A 22,291-nucleotide genomic window follows, 5' to 3' on the forward strand; every position below is an offset into this window, starting at 1 on the left:
GTTTACATTGATATGTGGACTAGACACAAAAATCTCGCATTTTATTTGCTTATTGCTGTATTTCTTTGCTGTCCGAATGAAAAATAAAGCTGCGAGAAACATGTATATTTCTGTGATAGAATTGCGTACTGTGTTATTTTTCCTTCGCGGAGTTCAAATTAAATATTCGATGATGACGTTTATTAAATCATGTACCATGGTCCTATAAGCACGAGTTGGCTCGGCTACATCTAAAGTGCATATTTGCGCAACAACCAAGTATAAATACGAAACTCACCAAACACGGCACTTCGAATCGAATGAAGGGTTGCTTCATTAAATTTCCAGGGCACACAAGAACACACTTAACACTTTTCACACTACACAATTCCTTCTCCAATGTCAAGCACAAGTTATGTGTAAATATGGAAAATGGCTAAAGTTGACAAAGGGCCTACTACCTGTACTGTTAATTTCAACCTTCTGCATTCTTCCAGTTAAATATGAAGTAAACCATTTGTGCACTGTCCCGCTCATACCACAGTACTTAAGCTTAACTGGTAGAATTTCATGATCCACACAGTTAAAAGCGTTTGAGAGACCACAAAAAATCCCAAAGGATGATGTTCGGTTATTCAGAGCATTTAATATTTGATCGGTAAAAGCATGTATAGCATCTTCTGTTGAGAAGCCTTTTTGAAAACCAAATTGATATTTTGTTACTACTTCATTTTTACAAATATATGAAGCTGCTGTTTAATACATTACTTTTTCAAGAATTTTGGATAAGGTTGTCAGAAGTGAGATTGGGCAGTAGTTGTTAGCGTCAGAGATATCCTCCTCTTTATGCAATGATTTAACAATAGTATATTCCAGTCTGTCTGGAAAAATGCCCTCTTCCAGTTAGCTGCTACATATGTGGCTGAGAATTCTACTTATATCTTGGGAAAAAGCTTTCGGTACTCAGTTGGAAATGCCACCAATTCCATGTGAGCTTTTACTTTTGAGTGAATTTATTATTTTCCTAATTTCATTAGGAGAGATTGGCTTAATTTCAGTTTTATCAAATTATGTAGGTACAGCCTTCGCCAAATACAGCCTTGCATTTTCTAATCAACAGCTGGATCCTATTTTCTCTACGACAGTTAAAAAATTATCATTAAAAATATTTTCTGCCTCTGACTTTTTGTTAACAAACTTTTAATTGAGTTTGACAAAAAAGCTGTCTTCCTGTGCTCTCAGTTGTTCTGTTTCCCTTTTAACAATATTTCTGATTGTTTTAATTTTATTATCAGAAATGCTAATCTCAGACATTATGCACATACTTCTGGATTTTTTAATAACTTTTCTTAATACAGTGTAGTAGTTTTTACCATGTTTCAGTGTTTCTGGATCATTACTCCTCCTAGCTCAAAGATACGTTTCCTTTTCTGTTTACAAGATGTTATTATTCACTTAGTAAGCCAAGGCTTTTCAAATGTAGTAGTAGTTTCCTATAATTATGTTTCACTGTTTTGTTAGGTGAACTGTTTTCTAATGTACTCACAAAGGTATCATGAAACAGGTTGAATTTTAAAGTAGCATTAGGTTCCCAGTCTAACTGTCGCAAGCAAGCTTTCCCTAAAATTTGTAACTGTTAAATCATTAGTTGAGCGCACTATTTTGGAGGACTCTTTTGCATTACTGTATGGAGCTATGTAATATACTGTAACTAGCTGTGCATCATGATCAGAAAGACCATTCTTAATAGGAAAAGTTTTTATTTGATGAAATTTATCTTGGTCTTTAAAAAAATTATTTTATCATTGTGAAGCTTTGCCGTACTGCCTGAGTAGGAAAATCAATAACTGATGTAAAATTGAAAGAATCAATTAATACTTTGAGGTCATTCTTTCTATCAGACTCTTTCAGAAAATCTATATTGAAATCGCCACAAACAATTTGCTTCCCTCTGGCTGACAGATAGCACAACAAAGAATCTAAATTTTTGAGAAGTAGCTGAAAATTTCCCAGTCGAGACCTCCACACAGCTACAGTTATAAAAGTACCATTACTTAGTTTAAGCTCACAGGCACTTGCTGCTATGTGTTGCTCTACACAAAATTTTTCAGTTTCCACATTTTATCACACTATGACAAATTGTAGCATATATATGGCAACTCCTCCTCCCTACACAGTGTCTCCTCTTACAAGTGCTGAAAGCTTATATCCACCTACATCTACTTCTTGCATATCTGACACTAAACGATGTCCAGACAGGCATACTACATCTACTCCACCCTCAGTTTCTAAATCTTCTATACAAACAAGAAGCTCATCTACTTTGTTTTTTAATCCCCTGATATTGGACTGATGACCTCAGATGTTAAGTCCCATAGTGCTCAGAGCCATTTGAATCATTTGATCCCAGATATTGTGATACGATATAGTGACAATTTTTCGCTGTCCATTTCTGAGAATCTTGTGATTTTTGACATCTCTATTACCTGCCTGTCTGAACTTCTCATTAAGCTTAATTTTGCTCCAGCCATCTTGTCTGTGAGGCTCAAACTGAGACTCTTGCTGGATTTTTATTAAATTCTTGTAGCTGACTGAGAACTATAAGTAAATTTTTACTGTTTTAATCATGATTACAAACTCTTAGAGGATAACTGAAAGACTTAAGCTAATCACAGAAATTAACAATTGTGAAGACACTGAACTAAAGATTGTTTATGCATACATAATTAACACTAGAAAATGTGGAAGTATACTAAGGAACACCCTCATATGAAAATCAAAAAACAAGTTTCTACATCTACATCTACATCTATACTCCGCGAGCCACCTTACGGTGTGTGGCGGAGGGTACTTATTGTACCACTATCTGATCCCCCCTTCCCTGTTCCATTCACGAATTGTGCGTGGAAAGAACGACTGCTTGTAAGTCTCCGTATTTGCTCTAATTTCTCGGATCTTTTCGTTGTGATCATTACGCGAGATATATGTGGGCGGTAGTAATATGTTGCCCATCTCTTCCCGGAATGTGCTCTCTCGTAACTTCGATAATAAACCTCTCCGTATTGCGTAACGCCTTTCTTGAAGTGTCCGCCACTGGAGCTTGTTCAGCATCTCCGTAACGCTCTCGCGCTGACTAAATGTCCCCATGACGAATCGCGCTGCTTTTCGCTGGATCATGTCTATCTCTTCTATTGATACTTATCAATGCTCTCAACCTCTATTTAAGTAGTGACTTCCTCAGCTTCAATTTGAGAAACTGAGTGGTATCCCACTTGTCTAACGTTTAAATTATATTTCTAAATATACTACTTCAGACTCCATCAACTATCTTAGTTAATTTGAGGCCTCAACAATCTACAACATTTCAAACATTTCGAAAGCGCGCGCGCGCGCGCGCGCGTGTGTGTGTGTGTGTGTGTGTGTGTGTGTGTGTGTGTGTGTGTGTGTGTGTGTGTGTGTGGCGGGGGGGGGGGGGGCGTCAAAATTTTTTATAAATCAGCATTTACAAGAAATATAAACCAACTATATAATAAAGATTTTTTGACCTGCTGATTCTGCTAAACTACCAGTACTATGTTTCAAATTGAAATATATGACTATCCAGGTTCTGGTGCATACATTGTTATAGGATGAGCTCATGTATTTTTCTCTTATGTTGATGTAAAATTATATGTTTTATTGTATATTAGCTTTTCTTGATTGATATAAGTTACTTATCTCGGACAATACCAAATGCCCATCTCAAGTTGGAGCCCTGCATATTACAGGCCTACTAACCCTACAGACACGGCAACAAACATTACAGCAGAGAAACTGTCAGTATCAAAGTTCGCCATTGTGAATTCTGAGGGACGATCTGATATCGATGACATTATTGAAATACAAGCCAAGATCGCTTAAAATTTTTACTTGCGTTACCGGCTTCGGCAGAATTAAACTGAGTATGCACTATGTGATCAAAAGTAACCCGACACCTGGCTGAAAATGACTTACAATTTCGTGGAGCCCACCATCGGTAATGCTGGAATTCAATATGGTGTTGACCAACCCTTAGCCTTGATGACAGCTTCCACTCTCGCAGGCATACGTTCAATCAGCTGCTGCAAGGTTTCTTGGAGAATGGCAGCCCATTCTTCACCGAGTGCTGCACTGAGGAGATATCGATGTCGGTCGGTGAGGCCTGGCACGAAGTCGGCGTTCCAAAACCTCCCAAAGGTCTTCTGTAGGATTCAGGTCAAGACTCTCTGCAGGCCACTCCTTTACAGGGATGTTATTGTCCGGTAACCACAGACCGTGCATTATGAACAGGTACTCGATCGTGTTGAAAGATGCAATCGCCATCCCCGAATTGCTCTTTAACAGTAGGAAGCAAGAAGATGCTGAAAAGATCTATGTAGGCCGGGGCTGTGAAAGTGCCACGCAAAACAACAAGGGGTGCAAGCCCCCTCCATGAGAAACACGACCACATCATAACACCACCGTCTCCGAATTTTACTGTTCACACTACACACGCTGGCAGATGTCGTTCGCCGTGCATTCGCCATACCCACAGCCTGCCATCGGATCGCCACATTGTGTACCATGATTCGTCACTCAACACGTTTTTCCACTGTTCTCAATCGCCCAATGTTTACACTCCTTACACCAAGCGAAGTGTCGTTTGGCATTTACCTGCGTGATGTGTGGCTTATGAGGAGCCGCTCGACCATGAAACCCAGGTTTTCTCACTTCCCGCCTAATTGTAATACTTGCAGTGGATCCTGATGCAGTTTGGAATTATGTGTAATGGTGTGGATAGATGTCTGCCTATTACACATTACGAACCTCTTCAACTGTCGGCGGTCTCTGTCAGTCAACAGACAAGGTCGACCTGTACGCTTTTGTGCTGTACGTGTTCCTTCACGTTTCCACTTCACTATCACATCTGAAACAGTGAACCTAGGGATGTTTAGGAGTGTGGAAATCTCGCGTACAGACGTATGACAGAAGTGACACCCAATCACCTGACCACGTTAGAAGTCCGCGAGTTCCGCGGAGCGGCCCATTCTGCTCTCTCACGATGTCTAATGACTACTGAGGTCACTGATACGGAGTACCTGGCAGTAGGTGGCAGCACAATGCACCTAATATGAAAAACATGTTTTGGGGGCGTCCGGATACTTTTGGTCACGTAGTGTAGCTTTTGATGTGACCTAGGGCCTATCAACCAACGGGCTTAAAGTTTTACTGTTGTGGATTGGCAAGACAGCCAACCCACTATGAGAGGAAGCCGAAAGGCACGCGTTTTAGCTCACGCAGGCTGGCGTGAGGTCTGGAACAGGTCAAGGAAATGAGACTAACAAAAAACGTACGTAGCTGCTGGAATACTTAACTTTAATCCATAATTGGTGAACATCGCTCTTGACGGTACATGTTTTACAGCATCAATAGTAACTGGTAATGGCGCCTTGCTAGGTCGTAGCAAATGACGTAGCTGTAGGCTATGCTAGCTATCGTCTCGGCAAATGAGAGCGTATTTTGTCAGTGAACCATCGCTAGCAAAGTCGGCTGTACAACTGGGGCGAGTGCTAGGAAGTCTCTAGACCTGCCTTGTGGCGGCGCTCGGTCTGCAATCACTGATAGTGGCGACACGCGGGTCCGACGTATACTAACGGACCGCGGCCGATTTAAAGGCTACCACTTAGCAAGTGTGGTGTCTGGCGGTGACACCACATTTACATTATGTGTTCCTATTGTGAAATGCCGATTATGGAACCGGTGAGCTTTCTCAGCATTAAAAATAGCAGATAGCTCTGAAGTGTTATGATTACTATTGTGATACAGATCCGATGACGGCAGTTTGGGCCTAATTCTGCCGAAAACGGTAATGTAAATAAAATTTTTAAGCGATCGTGGCTTGTATTTGATTAATGAGTGTCAAACTATAAGACACACATATTGCACGCTAAATATTGTATGTTGTGGAATGTTTTGCTGTGTTGTGTTATTTTGGGGGTGCTAAATCCCTACAGGCAGAGTCTCTATTACGAAGCAGTACTTTCAAAACAGCTAAACAGAAACCTACGTTCGAATATCATATACGATTTTTAATATTAAATATTGCTCAAGTCATAATAAATATTAGTTACTTACAATACGTAATTGTGCGCTCCGTCCAGGTTCCCAGTTTGCGCGACGACAGTTAGCAGTCGATTTTTTTCTTCTCTCTGAATCTTCTGGAATACGAACCATTCTAAATCCATTTCTAGAATGGTTAGAACAGTTTATGGCAGCTTAACCACCCATAATTTCGTGCCCAAGTGCCGTGACGCAAATCCTATAGCACCGCAGAACGTTTACAGTTCAGAGCTTTCGGAAATAAATTAGGCGGATGCCTTAGGAACCTGGCATGCTCGTTTGACTGCATGATCAGCAAACCGGCCGACCTGCTGTCTTTCTCAAACGATTTGAAAGAAACTATTCGGTAATAAAATCTCATTCTCGCGCATTTTATAGTTTAATCATTTCGTAAATGGTCATTGTTAGTGTGATATTTCGATAAAAGGTGAACTAATGCAAGAAATTCTTAGTTTGCAGTGAAAAATACGGGTCGCTGTGAATTTTTGTTTGGTGCATGTTAGGTTACATTCTGCCGCGTATTAAATATAGATAATATATTGAATCATTCCTTGAACTTTGAAGGATATCGTTGTTGCCAACCTAGAGATAATGTAATGTGTGTAAATCCTTCCGACACGAACTCGTGCGTCAGTGAAAAATCTAAAGTGAAATATTTATTAACTCGTCGTATCTCATAAATGGTTTGAGATTTCGAAACAAGATTTTGGCAAATGATAGCTCGCGAAGACGTGAGTGTTTTGCCATATGATTAATATGCGAAACTTCCATATCTACCGCGATATTCAAGCGACTACAGATTTCTTCAGTTAAGTAATGTAATTACTTATGGCCATCGATAGCTGGTTAAACAACTGCTGTGGGTTTTGTAACAATAGAAGTGAAGAAGTTACACATCTATTTTCCTATTGAGAATGGGTTGTTTTATAAAGTATTGCCCTGACTTGCGCTGCTTTGCTAGTTTAATAATACACTATTTCAGGATTCTGTCGCAATTTCACCTCCATTAGAGTGTTAGCGAGATGACTATTTCCAAACTATGCTAACATGTCGACAGCTCAACTACCTTCTTAGTATGGCTGACAACTCAAGACCAGTCCAGTCGTATAGCATTCGCAATGGCTTCTTTTCTTAGTATTTCAAAATCACAGAGCGTTAACTTGTTGCTGTTTTTTACCACATTACTTTTCACCTAGGCCCATATGTTCTCAGTCGCATTTAAATGAGCATGGTACGGAGGAAGCACGATTGAACTATGCCCTTTAGCATTAGCCAGTTCGTCGACCTAGGAGTGTGAAGTTTTGGTTTGTACAGCATTAGAAGTTCCATTAGCACCGCTCTGCACATGCTAGGTTCAACTTTATCTCGTGGAACATTTCCTTTTACCCAGAGCAAAATATCCGCTTTCCTCCACGGCATCGTTGGAGTTTTATGCATCACAACAGAATCATAAGGCGCTCTGTCCATTACTATTGCCGAATTCCGAGGGATTTTTTGCAGCAGAACGTTATCTCAGTAGCCAGTGAACGTGTTCTTGGACGGGACTTTATTGCAAATCTCGTATTCAGATTTATTGCACTGTTGTGTAAGCTACTTATGTAAACCGCTAGTTCGCTGGGAGCTATTTCTGTTTGTAGGTGTAAGCTACACGTCGTAACCTTATCGATGATAATGGACTGAATCGAACCATATTAAGTACCGATTTGCATCCACACTTCGCAAATATCTGCGGTTAAGCTACCATCAAAAGACATTTTTTTTACAATAAAATTTACAGGGGCGCCACCAGCCCAAGCCCTTCCTAACATACAAGAATGACTGAACTGGAATTAATTCAAATTTGGAATTCAGTGGAAACAAATGAAGTAGCAGGACACGTAGTATTATCCTTTACGGCGTATTTATGCGTTAATAAAGATTTTTGAAATAGCGTACACATCCTATGGGTACACTTAGCTGGTGCCTGAACATGAACTACATTGTCAAAATATCCACGGGTGTGCTGCCGGTCTATAGTGTCCAACGGGCACAATATTTCGGCGATCATACATGTCGCCATCCTCAGGTGAACTGACGGACTGAGCTCCTGTGAACGTGCCGGCACGGAGATCCGTACGCTATGGCTGCTCAGAGGGAACTGGGTTCGGTCGCGGCGGCGGCCGATTTAAATACCCTCCGCCCGCGGCGCGCTCCCTCCGCCGTCCGCGCCCCGCGCCACGGTCGCGCGGTGGAACAGATTGCGACGGCGTCTGAGATGACGTCGGAGTGATGGCTCTGTCCGCCGTGGTCGTCACAACTATACGTTTGCTCGATTTACTCTTGATTAACCCGATCGCTGGTTCCCAAGCCTTGCTAAGATTATAGCCACAGTCACGGTTTATGAGGTCGTCATTGGTGCGAATTTCGATGGCCTCTCTAACAACGCTGTCCCAGTATCTCGACGTCTGTACCAGAATCCTCGTGCGGTCATATTCCATGGCGTGATTTTCCGACAAACAATGTTCAGCGACCGCCGACTTGCTCGGATACATCAGGCGAGTGTGCCTCTGGTGTTCACGGCATCGATCCTCGACGGTACGCATCGTCTGACCAATATACGACTTGCCACATTGACACGGAATCTGGTACACGCCGGCCTTCCTCAAACCGAGGTCATCTTTGGCGCTCCCCACCAGTGCACGAGTTTTATTTGGAGGACAAAACACAGTTCCGACCCGGTGTTTCTTCAGAATGCGAGCGATTTTCCCCGAGAGTGCGCCTGTGTATGGAATAAATGCAGTGCCTACCTCCTCCCTCGTGACTTCATCCATCTCAAGAGGTTGTGCTGCAGTGGTTGGGCGGAGAGCACGTTGAATCTGCCACTCTGAGTACCCATTTTTCCGAAATACAGTTCTCAGATGTTCCAATTCCTGGGGTAGACTCTCTGCGTCAGAGATAGTGCGCGCCCTATGTACTAGAGTTTTAAGTACCCCATTCCTCTGTGAAGGGTGGTGGCAGCTGTCTGCGTGCAAATACAGATCAGTGTGCGTAGTCTTCCGATACACCCCATGACCTAGGGTGCCGTCAGCCCTTCTCTTGACCAAGACGTCAAGGAAAGGTAATTTACCCTCCGTTTCAGTCTCCATAGTGAATTTGATGTTGGGGTGTATGGAGTTTAGATGTGTAAGGAAGTCAAGGAGTTTATCCATACCATGTGGCCAGATGACGAACGTGTCGTCCACGTAACGGAAAAAGCAAGTAGGTTTCCATACGGATGACGACAGGGCTTCCTCCTCGAAGTTCTCCATGTACAAATTCGCTACCACCGGTGAGAGTGGACTACCCATGGCGACTCCCTCCGTTTGTTCGTAGTATTCTCCATTAAAAAGAAAATACGTGGAAGTCAAGACATGCCTAAAAAGTTCAGTGGTCTTCTCGTCAAACTTCTGACTAATCAATTCTAGTGACTCTCGCAGGGGTACCCTCGTAAACAAGGAAACGACGTCAAAACTCACCATGATATCTGACTCATCCAACCTGAAGCTGTCAAGGCGTTTAACAAAATCCACGGAATTACGGATGTGATGAGGGCATTTACCCACATAAGGACTTAATAATCCCGTCAGGTATTTGGCCAACAAATATGTTGGTGCCCTGATGTTGCTGACAATGGGGCGTAATGGTATCCCCTCTTTGTGAACCTTCGGGAGTCCATATAGTCTAGGCGGTACCGGACCTTGGGGTAACAATTTCTTAGCGTCACCCTCCGGTAAATCTGCGTCCTTGAGAAGCGCCCTCGTCTTGTTCTCCACCTTCTTTGTAGGGTCAACGCTGATCTTCCGGTAGGAATCGTCATTTAGCAGGCTCTGCATCTTATCAGTGTAGTCCTTATGGGAGACAACAACTGTAGCATTGCCTTTGTCAGCCGGTAAGACAACAATTTCAGAGCGCTCCCTCAGATCACGAATGGCCGCCCTCTCTTTACTGCTGATATTTGACTTCATCGGCTTGGATTTCGTCAACGCACGACAAGTTTCACGACGTATTTCCTCGGCTGATTCTGGCGGAAGTCGAGCTGCAACCTGTTCAACAGCACTAACAATTTCTGCGACTGGAGTGAACTTGGGGGTGGGAGCGAAGTTGAGACCTTTCTGCAAAACCGAGACTGCATCATCACTCAACACCATGCCACTCAAATTGATGACAGTCTTGCACGGAACCTGCAGAGATGGTTTGTCAAGGAGACGTGAGAACTTAGCTGTTTGACGTCCCGTAGCCTTCTTATGGGCGGAATCAGCTGACACCCAGGTGACACCATCAATCCAATCCCAGGAACAAGAAGTAAACTTACTAGCCAGTTGCAAATGTAGTTTGAGTAATTCCTGTGAGATAAACTCAAGGCTCCGGCGGGTGAATTGCACTCTCTCACGTACCAATGCGAGGCTGGCTCGTTTCTTGATTCTCTTAGCTGCTGCAGAATCGATGTGATGCATAACCTTAGCAAAATTTGGAACAACATTCTCGGAACGACATCTCTTTAGAAAGGCAAGAGTACTTAGCAAACGACATCTACGGTGGCGCAACTTTTCAAATTTCTTCATGCTGCGATACATCTCCTCCCCGTAAAGGTGTATGATGTGATTCTTGAGTTTCTCCCGGCGTATTTGATAGTCAAAATATCCACGGGTGTGCTGCCGGTCTATAGTGTCCAACGGGCACAATATTTCGGCGATCATACATGTCGCCATCATCAGGTGAACTGACGGACTGAGCTCCTGTGAACGTGCCGGCACGGAGATCCGTACGCTATGGCTGCTCAGAGGGAACTGGGTTCGGTCGCGGCGGCGGCCGATTTAAATACCCTCCGCCCGCGGCGCGCTCCCTCCGCCGTCCGCGCCCCGCGCCACGGTCGCGCGGTGGAACAGATTGCGACGGCGTCTGAGATGACGTCGGAGTGATGGCTCTGTCCGCCGTGGTCGTCACAACTATACGTTTGCTCGATTTACTCTTGATTAACCCGATCGCTGGTTCCCAAGCCTTGCTAAGATTATAGCCACAGTCACGGTTTATGAGGTCGTCATTGGTGCGAATTTCGATGGCCTCTCTAACAACGCTGTCCCAGTATCTCGACGTCTGTACCAGAATCCTCGTGCGGTCATATTCCATGGCGTGATTTTCCGACAAACAATGTTCAGCGACCGCCGACTTGCTCGGATACATCAGGCGAGTGTGCCTCTGGTGTTCACGGCATCGATCCTCGACGGTACGCATCGTCTGACCAATATACGACTTGCCACATTGACACGGAATCTGGTACTAGTGAACTATGGAGACTGAAACGGAGGGTAAATTACCTTTCCTTGACGTCTTGGTCAAGAGAAGGGCTGACGGCACCCTAGGTCATGGGGTGTATCGGAAGACTACGCACACTGATCTGTATTTGCACGCAGACAGCTGCCACCACCCTTCACAGAGGAATGGGGTACTTAAAACTCTAGTACATAGGGCGCGCACTATCTCTGACGCAGAGAGTCTACCCCAGGAATTGGAACATCTGAGAACTGTATTTCGGAAAAATGGGTACTCAGAGTGGCAGATTCAACGTGCTCTCCGCCCAACCACTGCAGCACAACCTCTTGAGATGGATGAAGTCACGAGGGAGGAGGTAGGCACTGCATTTATTCCATACACAGGCGCACTCTCGGGGAAAATCGCTCGCATTCTGAAGAAACACCGGGTCGGAACTGTGTTTTGTCCTCCAAATAAAACTCGTGCACTGGTGGGGAGCGCCAAAGATGACCTCGGTTTGAGGAAGGCCGGCGTGTACCAGATTCCGTGTCAATGTGGCAAGTCGTATATTGGTCAGACGATGCGTACCGTCGAGGATCGATGCCGTGAACACCAGAGGCACACTCGCCTGATGTATCCGAGCAAGTCGGCGGTCGCTGAACATTGTTTGTCGGAAAATCACGCCATGGAATATGACCGCACGAGGATTCTGGTACAGACGTCGAGATACTGGGACAGCGTTGTTAGAGAGGCCATCGAAATTCGCACCAATGACGACCTCATAAACCGTGACTGTGGCTATAATCTTAGCAAGGCTTGGGAACCAGCGATCGGGTTAATCAAGAGTAAATCGAGCAAACGTATAGTTGTGACGACCACGGCGGACAGAGCCATCACTCCGACGTCATCTCAGACGCCGTCGCAATCTGTTCCACCGCGCGACCGTGGCGCGGGGCGCGGACGGCGGAGGGAGCGCCGCGGGCGGAGGGTATTTAAATCGGCCGCCGCCGCGACCGAACCCAGTTCCCTCTGAGCAGCCATAGCGTACGGATCTCCGTGCCGGCACGTTCACAGGAGCTCAGTCCGTCAGTTCACCTGATGATGGCGACATGTATGATCGCCGAAATATTGTGCCCGTTGGACACTATAGACCGGCAGCACACCCGTGGATATTTTGACTATCAAATACGCCGGGAGAAACTCAAGAATCACATGAACTACATTAATCTATTTTCGAGAAGTGAAATTATATTGTACAGTGTAACTGTTGTGATTAATGGAAAATGTGAGGAAGGGGAAACTGGAAACATCCTCTCAACCATTTAACCTAGATTCACACGACAGAGAAAGATCACCACCTTTACAAACATGCACTAATTTGCAAAGAGGTTTATTTCCGTTGCAAGATTTGGTCAGCGTAAGTACATGAGATGAGAAGGCGTGCGCCCACGTGCAAACAGCGCAGTTCACCAAGGATTGGGTCACACATTTATGGTTTCAAAGCAGAATTTAAGTGGAAAGCACAAATACAAGAAACGTTTCTTTTCTTAGGGAACGACTGTAAAATGAATTTGTCACTACTACGGAAAGCTAAATCACCATGGCAGAAACCTTCCGATGATTCAATGTACACATGGTTCGTTAAGAATTAAATCATTACAAAAGTTCGCCTTAATTCACGAAAATCCGATGTTTCAACGAATTTATCTCGCATAAGACAGATTAAATTAGCACTGGAAAAACCTATCGGTATGCAGTAGGAAGCGGAAACGTACGTTGTTTACCAAACCCGTAGTACAATACGAACACAAGCATATACTATCACCAAGAAACCACAAAAAATAGAAAAATAAATAAAACCACTCACGCAAAACACACAATTAGTCTCACATTGGCACGAGATATAACTTCACTAGCTGTTCCTAATCATGTTCAATACTGGATGCTCCACACGACGATGTCCCAAAGGAACAAAGCCAATTTCAAAAATGGTTCAAATGGCTCTGAGCACTATGGGACTTAACATCTATGGTCATCAGTCCACTAGAACTTAGAACGACTTAAACCTAACTAACCTAAGGACAGCACACAACACCCAGCCATCACGAGGCAGAGAAAATCCCTGACCCCGCCGGGAATCGAACCCGGGAACCCTGGCGTGGGAAGCGAGAACGCTACCGCACGACCATGAGCTGCGGGCAAAGCCAATTTCCTCCACAACTATTTTTAAACACGATCATGACCTATTATTAACCAATTGTACGACAGTCCGAGCAGAAGTTCGTAAGGTTTCAGTTAGGCTGAACGACTTAAATACTCCAACGAATTTAACATAGGAAAATCGCGATTAACACTACCTCCTACTTTGTCATTAGTACTAGAATTAGGAGCTGCGAACCGTACTCACCAACAGCCTGGAGAAGAGTGCGTGCTCTGCACAAAGCTCCTAGCAACCCCTGGCTGAGACGGAAGCGACCAGAGGAATCGTTTCCGCTACCAGCTTGACAAATCTCGGGACAAAAGGGATGAACCTCGGATGAACCTCTTTGCTCAGGTTAGCAATTCTAAGTTGGTGAGCCTGTGAACCCTGCCAAACGACAGGCACTCACCTTCTGCTCCCAGCAGACGACGAGCAACTAGCTTCCACCACAAAATAAGCCCGAGAAGATACGTAAAACACCCATTCACTCACATTCAACCACACATAAGGTAACATAACGGAGGGGCATGACAAATATGGCTCATGATTTCACGTAGAACATAAAATTGGAATACAATACATTGAAATATTAGTACAAGGCACCATTTGCTTGCATTTTACGTTGGATATGTAGTGAATTACTTTCAGTTTCACTGCTCAGTCTTTCTGGGAGAGTTAATAAGCAAAATCGCAATTACGCAGTGGATCAAATGAGACGTAACTGAATCATATCAGGCAAACATGTATGAAAAGACAGAGACGTTTCAGTTGTTAATGCAACGCCAACACAAAATGCATGTTCACAATACCTGAGGACTACAGAACACTTCGACACCAGAATATACGAATTTACAACGAGAGCTGGCAAACGTGGATGTATGTAATGCGTGACACCACGTGGTTTCATGGTGTGGCAACAGGGGCGTTTTACCAGCCGAACCGGTGGCGGCTTCGCCGGCACGGGACTGGTGTTACCTGGGCAACGGCATTACGTCCTCCACTGGTCAGTCGAACGTCAAAAGTCGCAAATCATTTTAAACGCACTATTGACAAAAATAAAAAATAGCGCAGATTCTGTTGGTTTGCTGAGTTTAAATAAGACGTTGCTCGCTAAGGTGATGTGTATGTGCCCGAAGTCTTACTCATCAGTTTCTTTCCGTTGCATCCATTTTCCGCGCCGGTCAGATTGTAATCAGTTCTCTTGCATTTATCCAGCCAGACATTAATATTTCAGTACTAACTGACGCAATAAGGGGAAAGTGAAATTTACCAGCTATTGGAGCCACTGTAATAATTTCCTAGGCCTGGCATGCGTAATTATTAACACCGTTAAGAATTCCTGTCAGCACAGGAGAATAGGTTTCTCTGCAAAGACACGTAAATACTGAATAAAACCGTGTGTAATGTTCTGGTCTCTTAACAGTTATACTGTACGGTCGAGGAAACGCCATAAAATGGAACGTAAACAGAGGCTGGCTGGCGTATAACAAGGAATTCTAGTGTTCTGCCGGGTGTATCGCAGGCAAATAAACGCGCAGTCGGTACGAGCGTTTCGCTGCTCTCGCAACACATCGTCTTACATGTTGATATAAGGGAGCGGAGGACACTGAAACCTCAGTTTGCTTCAAGCCGTTACAGTGAGCCCCTGGGGACAAGAAACAGGCTGTGTGGTTACAGCAGGTAGAAGTATATGCACGTTTCTGTGGCTGTCAGTGACCCGTCGCTAAAACGATTAACCATCTTAGTCAAATCACTCTGATCTCTGAGATCGTTCTGTGAATTTCCGTCACGTCCATGGATAACAATAATATCGGATTGTGGGTCCGTCTTGATGCAAAACACTTCTGCTTTTTATATTTTATTCCCAAACTAGTTTTAGCGACAATATCGGCTTCATCAGTGGGTTTTTTAATTCTGAAACATGCAAAAAAAGCACAATTGTGAACATTGCAAGACAATTTGCATGAGTACTGTTTCTTCCAGAACATGTTCTGTGAATCGTTTCGTGACTCGTTATTCACTTTACGTCACAGCATGGTTTTTGCATTTATTATCGCTGTTTCCGGCACATTTTCTTAGTTGTTTGTTTTGTTTGTTGCCGTTTATTTGGCATACAGCGTGTCATCTGCAGTTGTATCAGTAGCTCTTAGCAAACAAATATGAAAAAGTGAACTTATTAAAGTTTAATATGTGCATGGGAACTGCGGATTATATTACCATGATGTGCTAGCATAAAAGCTATGAAATACAGCACAAATCCTGTTGCTGGAAAACTAATTAATTCCAATTGTGACCACCAGGTCAAATCCGGCGCTGCACACCGTTTGTATGACGATATGACATCCATGCAGTCTTTTGACAAACCATAACATTAGTGAACAATATGGGTATCGAGAAGAGAGACCTCATGTGTTTTATATGAACGGCGGAAATTACAGTGCTCTATTGAGACAATATCGGCGACTAAAAGGTCTGAGGAGAGGACCGATGTCATTAAGGGAATTAAAGAGGATGACAAATTCGAAAACACCGATGTGCTTGGTGTGGCACGTGGAAAAGGAAGTCGTCCTGTCCCGGTGGAAGTTACTGACAAAGTTGCTGTTACTGTTTTAATGTGTGTGAATTCCTAAGGGACCAAACTGCTAAGATCATCGGTCCCTAGACTTACACACTAACTTGAACTTATGCTAAGAGCAACACACACACCCATGCCCGAGAGAGGACTCGAACCTCCGGCGGGAGGGGCCGCGCAATCCGTGACATGGCCCCTCAAACCTAGCGGCCAATCCGCGCGGCTTGCTGTTGCTGTTGCTGTTACTGACAGTGCAGCATGTGCCCCGGATAGTGCTAGTACTAGTGCAGTGTTCCGAGAATTGTCCATTCGATAGTCAACAGTACGGAAAGTTTTGCGCGGTTTATTTTACACTGGTACCCGTACAAGATCCAGAAACCTCATGATCCGCAGCAACGTTCTGAATGTGCTCTTTGTTTTCTGCCACGGGTCGAAGTTGATGTCATGTGGCCGGGCAAATTCTGTGGAGTGACGAGGCACATTTTACACTGCATGGAACAGTGAATACACAGAAAGGCCCAACTTATGGTGCTGTTAACTCGCGTGTCGTGGACGAAAAGCCATAACACTCGTCGTGGATAAGCACCTTTACTCTCAATCCGGTCTTCTTTGAAGACAATACACCCAGAGGGCCTGTCAGCTTGACGTCTCCACGTTATGGAGACGTCCTTGTGCAGCATGATTCCCGGTTTGGAAGAGCGAAACTGTGTGGAAACCACTGATTTCATGCAAGACGGGGTAACACCTCATGTCTCTCGCCCAGTGAAATAATTGCTTAATGCATCCTTCCACGAACATGTTCGCTCCAGGGTTTTCTCGATGGTGGTCTGCAAGATGTCATGGTCTGAATACACTGACTTTTGGGTCATTCCATGTCAAATCAACCAATTGTACTACATGATTTGAACCATGACCTCTCAGATTTGGATGAATTTTATTTCAGGTAGTGTACCCACTAACACTAGTTTAAATTTGAGATTTCAAATTTTTCTGATCTTTGTTTTTGAGTTTCAAGGGTTTAAAAATCAAAAAAACCTCTGTTTTTTATCAATCGATGATTGTTTTAAAATGCTGTAGCTCAAAAACTATACAACCTAGAGAGCTCAAACTTGCACCATTCTTTTCCTCTAAAAATTCCCTTCAATTTGATACGTAACATGACTATGCTACCTAAATCTGAAAATTTTAAACTATTCCAAAAAAACATTTTTTGAAATTTCCAAAATACGCACCCTTGGATTTTTTTATAAAAATTGTATGTGTTGTCCAGTCTAACTGACTACATGCATGCAAAATTTCATGATGGGATCTCAATGGGTTCTCGTATAAAATAATATTTTACTACCGCAATACACACTAGTGAGGTGAAGAGCAGACTATTTCTACCCTATGAATACTAAGGTAAGCCTATGTAATTTTAACAAACTTAAATTATTTTGTTAGCCTTTTTATGCAACATTACCCTCTTATTGTTCGTTAATTCATTAAATGATATAGTATTGTTTTAATTTAATGTCCATGATTCTTTTAACTATGCATCAGAAGGAAGTGAACACATTTTAATTGGTAATACACATGCTACAAGTTAAAATTTTGAATAAAGCCACTCACCTTCATCCTTAGTTGTAAATGGCAGAGATTATCTTTTTCTTGGTTTTCCAGTGTTATTTGTAATCATTTACAACAAGTTCCTTGTATTAGAAACTGGCATATAAGTAATTTCACTTGGGAAAAAGATTAACTTGTTGATATCTGCATGGATAGAACCGTATTTCTAATACCAATTGGTATTTACAAAGGCAATACACATCGTATTTATACAACTTAGTGTTTAGTGAGGGTAGGTGTAACATAATTTAAACGTGATTCTTTTTTGATCTTTTAGGATATTTTTCCAAAGCAAGAGAAGACAACTTCATTCCTTTAGCACTTAAAGTGTAGGTTCTTCCTGTAGCTGTTGTTGGATTCACTGTTTGTAAAGGAGTATTTCCTGGTACATCTAATATATCTCTTGGCTGTGGATAGTAAAAAGACTGGTCTGCACCCTTTGGGTGTAAAAAATTTATTCAGTACATGTCATTGTATTTTTCTTCAATGCATCCTAGCCACCAAGAGTCGTCAAATGCTACTGTCACAAAACCAGCAGTAATGTTTTCCATATGTGACGGTGTTATTTGGTTCAGTGTTGTCTCATATTCAAGAGACTCATCCGGACTAAAATGATAAGGCTTGACAGTAATTTGACTCTCTGTGCAGGGTTTATATGAGTGAAACTTTTGTGTTCCCACAATCGCTTTCGAGTAACTAAACCGAAGAAGTAAGTATTCTTTGGTCAGTTCATAGTCCTCTGTTGTGCAATACTCAAAGTCAATGTTTTTTATGTTTTCCTTGGCAAACACATAAAGTTATTTAGGTGTTAAGATTTGTTGGTTATATGACCTTTGTAAGCTGGCTTTAGCAGCTAGGCTCTTAACAGTTCCGCCAAGGCCATTGCATGCGCTCTTGCCATGGGATGTTGCAAACAACTTCCACTCTGCCTCAACTTCAAAATCAGTTTTATGCAAACACAAATTAAGGAAGTTTTTCTTATTTTTATATTGTGCAGTGCTGCCATCAGGAAAGTAAGTAATCTTTTTAAGTGCAAAAGGCAAGTTTTGCTTTATGATTTCTAGCAGTTTTTTTCTGGAATACATAGAAAGCGACGGCATTTGTTTCAGGCAATCTGATATGAAGACATACTGTAGATGTTTTAGTTTTCCCTCCCATTTATAATATATGATGAAAGGATGCAGTGTAGCTTCCCCGTTACATCAAGATAACCATAAGTGAGGTAGTGGCCTAAACTAGAGCCTTGACCCTATATGAAAATCTCACGTTTTTTTACAATAAAAAGTGAAAAAAGTGAATGTCGTACAAAATCGTAAGTTTCTTAAGTTATTATTTTTTATATGTTTTATTCTCGCATTAAAATATCATTTTATAAATTAACAAACAATAAGAGGGTAATGTTGCATAAAAAGGCTAACATAATAATTTAAGTTTGTTAGAATTGCATAGGCCTACCTTAGTATTCATAGCGTAGAAATAGTCTGCTCTTCACCTCACTAGTGTGTATTGTGGTAGTAAAATATTATTTTATACAAGAACCCATTGAGATCCCATCTCGAAATTTTGCATGCATGTAGTCAATTAGACTGGACAACACATACAACTTTTATAAAAAAATCCAATGGTGCGTATTTTGGAAATTTCAGAAAATGTTTTTTTGGAATAGTTTAAAATTTTCAGATTTAGGTACCATAGTCATGTTACATATCAAATTGGAGGGAATTTTTAGAGGAAAACAATGGTGCAAGTTTGAGCTCTCTAGGTTGTATAGTTTTTGAGTTACAGCATTTTAAAACAATCATCGATTGATCAAAAACGGAGGTTTTTTTATTTTTAAACCCTTGAAACTCAAAGACCGAAGGTCAGAAAATCTGAGATATCAAGGTTCAGACTGGTAGTTGATTTGAGATGGAATGACCCTTTTGCGTCTGAGGATATATAAAAGAATGCGTTTACTAGAGCCACGTTCCTTCATTACCTGATCTGAAGGCCATTATGCAGGAACAAGATGCTCCTATTCCACCGAAACTGCTACAAACAACTGTTGATCATGTGGTTTTACGGATCCAGCATATCTTCGATGTCTCCGGGATCCATATTGAACAAATTGTGTCAGGAACAATTCGACCTTTTCCGCCCACGTTCCGTTCCTAATCTACCACATGTGGTAACAGTTCTCCACGTCTTTCTTGCATTCACAGCTCCAAGTCTGAACCTGGTTGCCACAATTGAAACTAATTTTTTCCTAGCATAAATCGGTTCCGCATCAACGCATTAGCATATCTACCAAGTTTAGCTTCCATACGGTAATTACAGCTGTGAACAGCTGCATTTTAGTAATGACCATCCGGCATCTGATCGAGTCCACATACAGCCTCTTCGATGGCTCTGTCCAGTTCCGCAAAAAGTTAACAATTAATTTCGCACCTTAGAAGTTTCGTCACTTTGTGCGCTATGTCGTAGTGAAAACTGTACATCGTTGTACTTACTGATTCTGCATTGGGATGACCTGCCTTAACTGTCTCACTCGTATACACATGGTGTATCGTGATTAGTAATGATAAATGACTTAGTTGAAAGTATTCGATAATAGAAGCCAATATTGTCGAGTAAACATGGGAGCCGTCTGCGAGGAAATTGCGTGTGTGGTTAAGCGCCGCCGACGCCTGATTGAAATATTGTCCTAGTTAGTACAAATGATTTGAAATGTAAATTTTTTCATTGTTCATTTATTTATCGTGTTGTTTTTAAGCACAATATTTTTTTTTAAAAATATAAACAACATCTCATGTAATTTACAAACAGCCATTTAAACTTTTAATATAATCAGTTGTGTCATTCTTTGCCATGGGAAGACCTATATACCCTATTCGGACATTCTGTAAGAACGCGGGGAACGGTTTCCCTGACTATTCCACAGTCGCATTTTGGAGATGGTGCCTTACCCCATCTATAAAGCGAGCATATGGATTAGTTCAACAGATAAGTAAGTGGCTCGAAGACTTCGTAAGTTATAGAACCCAGTATGTTGTCCTGGTCGGCGAGTGTTCATCAGAGACAAGGTGTCGTCAGGAGTCTCCCAGGGAAGGGCAGTTGTACCGCTGTTATCCTCTATGCACATAAATATCTGAGAACCGTTTGCTGATAATGCTGTGGTGTACGGTAAAGTTTCGCAGTGTGGTGTCTGTAGGAAGACACAAGATGTCGGAGACAAAGTTTGTAGTTGGTGTGAAGAGTGTCAGCTAGCTCTAAAATGTAAAAAAAATGTAAGTTAACGCGAAAAATGTAAGTTAAAGCGGATGAATAGGAGAAACAAACTCTTAATGTTCCGACACAGTATTAGTAGTGTCCTGCTTGACGCAGTCAAGTCGTTTAAATACATATCTGGGCGTAACTTTGCAAAGTGATATGAAATGGAACGAGCATGCGAGGTTTGTGGTAGGAAAGGCGAATGGTCGACTTCAGTTTACTGGGAGAATTCTAGGGAAGTGTGGTTCATCTGTAAAGGAGACCGCATGTAGGACGCTGGTGCAACCTATTATGGAGTACTGCTTGAGTGTTTGGAATCCGTACCAAGTTGGCTTAAAGAAGGACACTGAAGAAATTCAGAGGCGGGCTGCTAGATTTGTTACTTGTAGGTTCGAACAACACGCAAGTGTTACGGAGATGCTTCGGGAACTCAAATGGGAATCTCTGGAAGTAATGTGACATTCTTTTCGAGGAACACTATTGAGAAAATTTAGATAACCGGTATTTGGATCTGACTGCGGAGCGATTCTGTTGCCTCCAACATACTTTGCGCGTAAAGACCACGAAGATAAGGTACGATAAATTAGGGCTCATACGGAGCTATATAGATAGACTTTTTCTATTTTCGAGGAGAACAAGAAAGTAAATGACTAGTAGCGGATCAAATTAGAATTCAGGAATCCTCTCTGATAGAAATGGTTCAAATGGCTCTGAACACTATGCGACTTAACTTCTGAGGTCATCAGTCGCCTAGAACTTAGAACTAATTAAACCTAACTAACCTAAGGATATCACACACATCCATGCCCGAGGCAGGATTCGAACCTGTGACCGTAGCGGTCGCTCGGCTCCAGACTGTGGCGCCTAGAACCGCACGGCCACTCCGGCCGGCCTTCTGATAGAAAGTTCTGACTAACTGACCGTGCATATCATGTTTATATAAAGGGCGATAAAAATTTTAAGTTTAAGAGCGTTGCTGTAGCGTGTATCCAACGTAGTACTACCGATGCCGATATATAAGCACCGACATAATAAGATTTTCACTCTGCAGCGGAGTGTGCGCTGATATGAAACTTCCAGGCAGACTAAAACTCAACTACAAACTCAGTTTTAATCTGCCAGGATGTTTCATATCAGCGCACAGTCCGCTGCAGAGTGAAAATCTCATTCTGGAAACATCCTCCAGGCTGTGGCTAAGCCATGTCTCCGCAATATCCTTTTTTCCAGGAGTGCTAGTCTGCAAGGTTCGCAGGAGAGCTTCTGTGAAGTTTGGAAAGTAGGAGACGAGGTACTGGCGG

The 22,291-nt window shown here is 42.6% G+C and overlaps 1 protein-coding gene across 1 annotated transcript in view; it reads left to right on the top strand.

Annotated features, from left to right (window-relative positions):
- LOC124544992 (high affinity copper uptake protein 1-like) overlaps window positions 1-22,291 on the top strand; it is an 812,249-nt gene that overhangs the window by 698,127 nt on the left and 91,831 nt on the right. The window lies entirely within an intron of this gene.

Source organism: Schistocerca americana, chromosome 8, assembly GCF_021461395.2.
Source record: "Schistocerca americana isolate TAMUIC-IGC-003095 chromosome 8, iqSchAmer2.1, whole genome shotgun sequence".
NCBI lineage: Eukaryota > Metazoa > Arthropoda > Insecta > Orthoptera > Acrididae > Schistocerca > Schistocerca americana.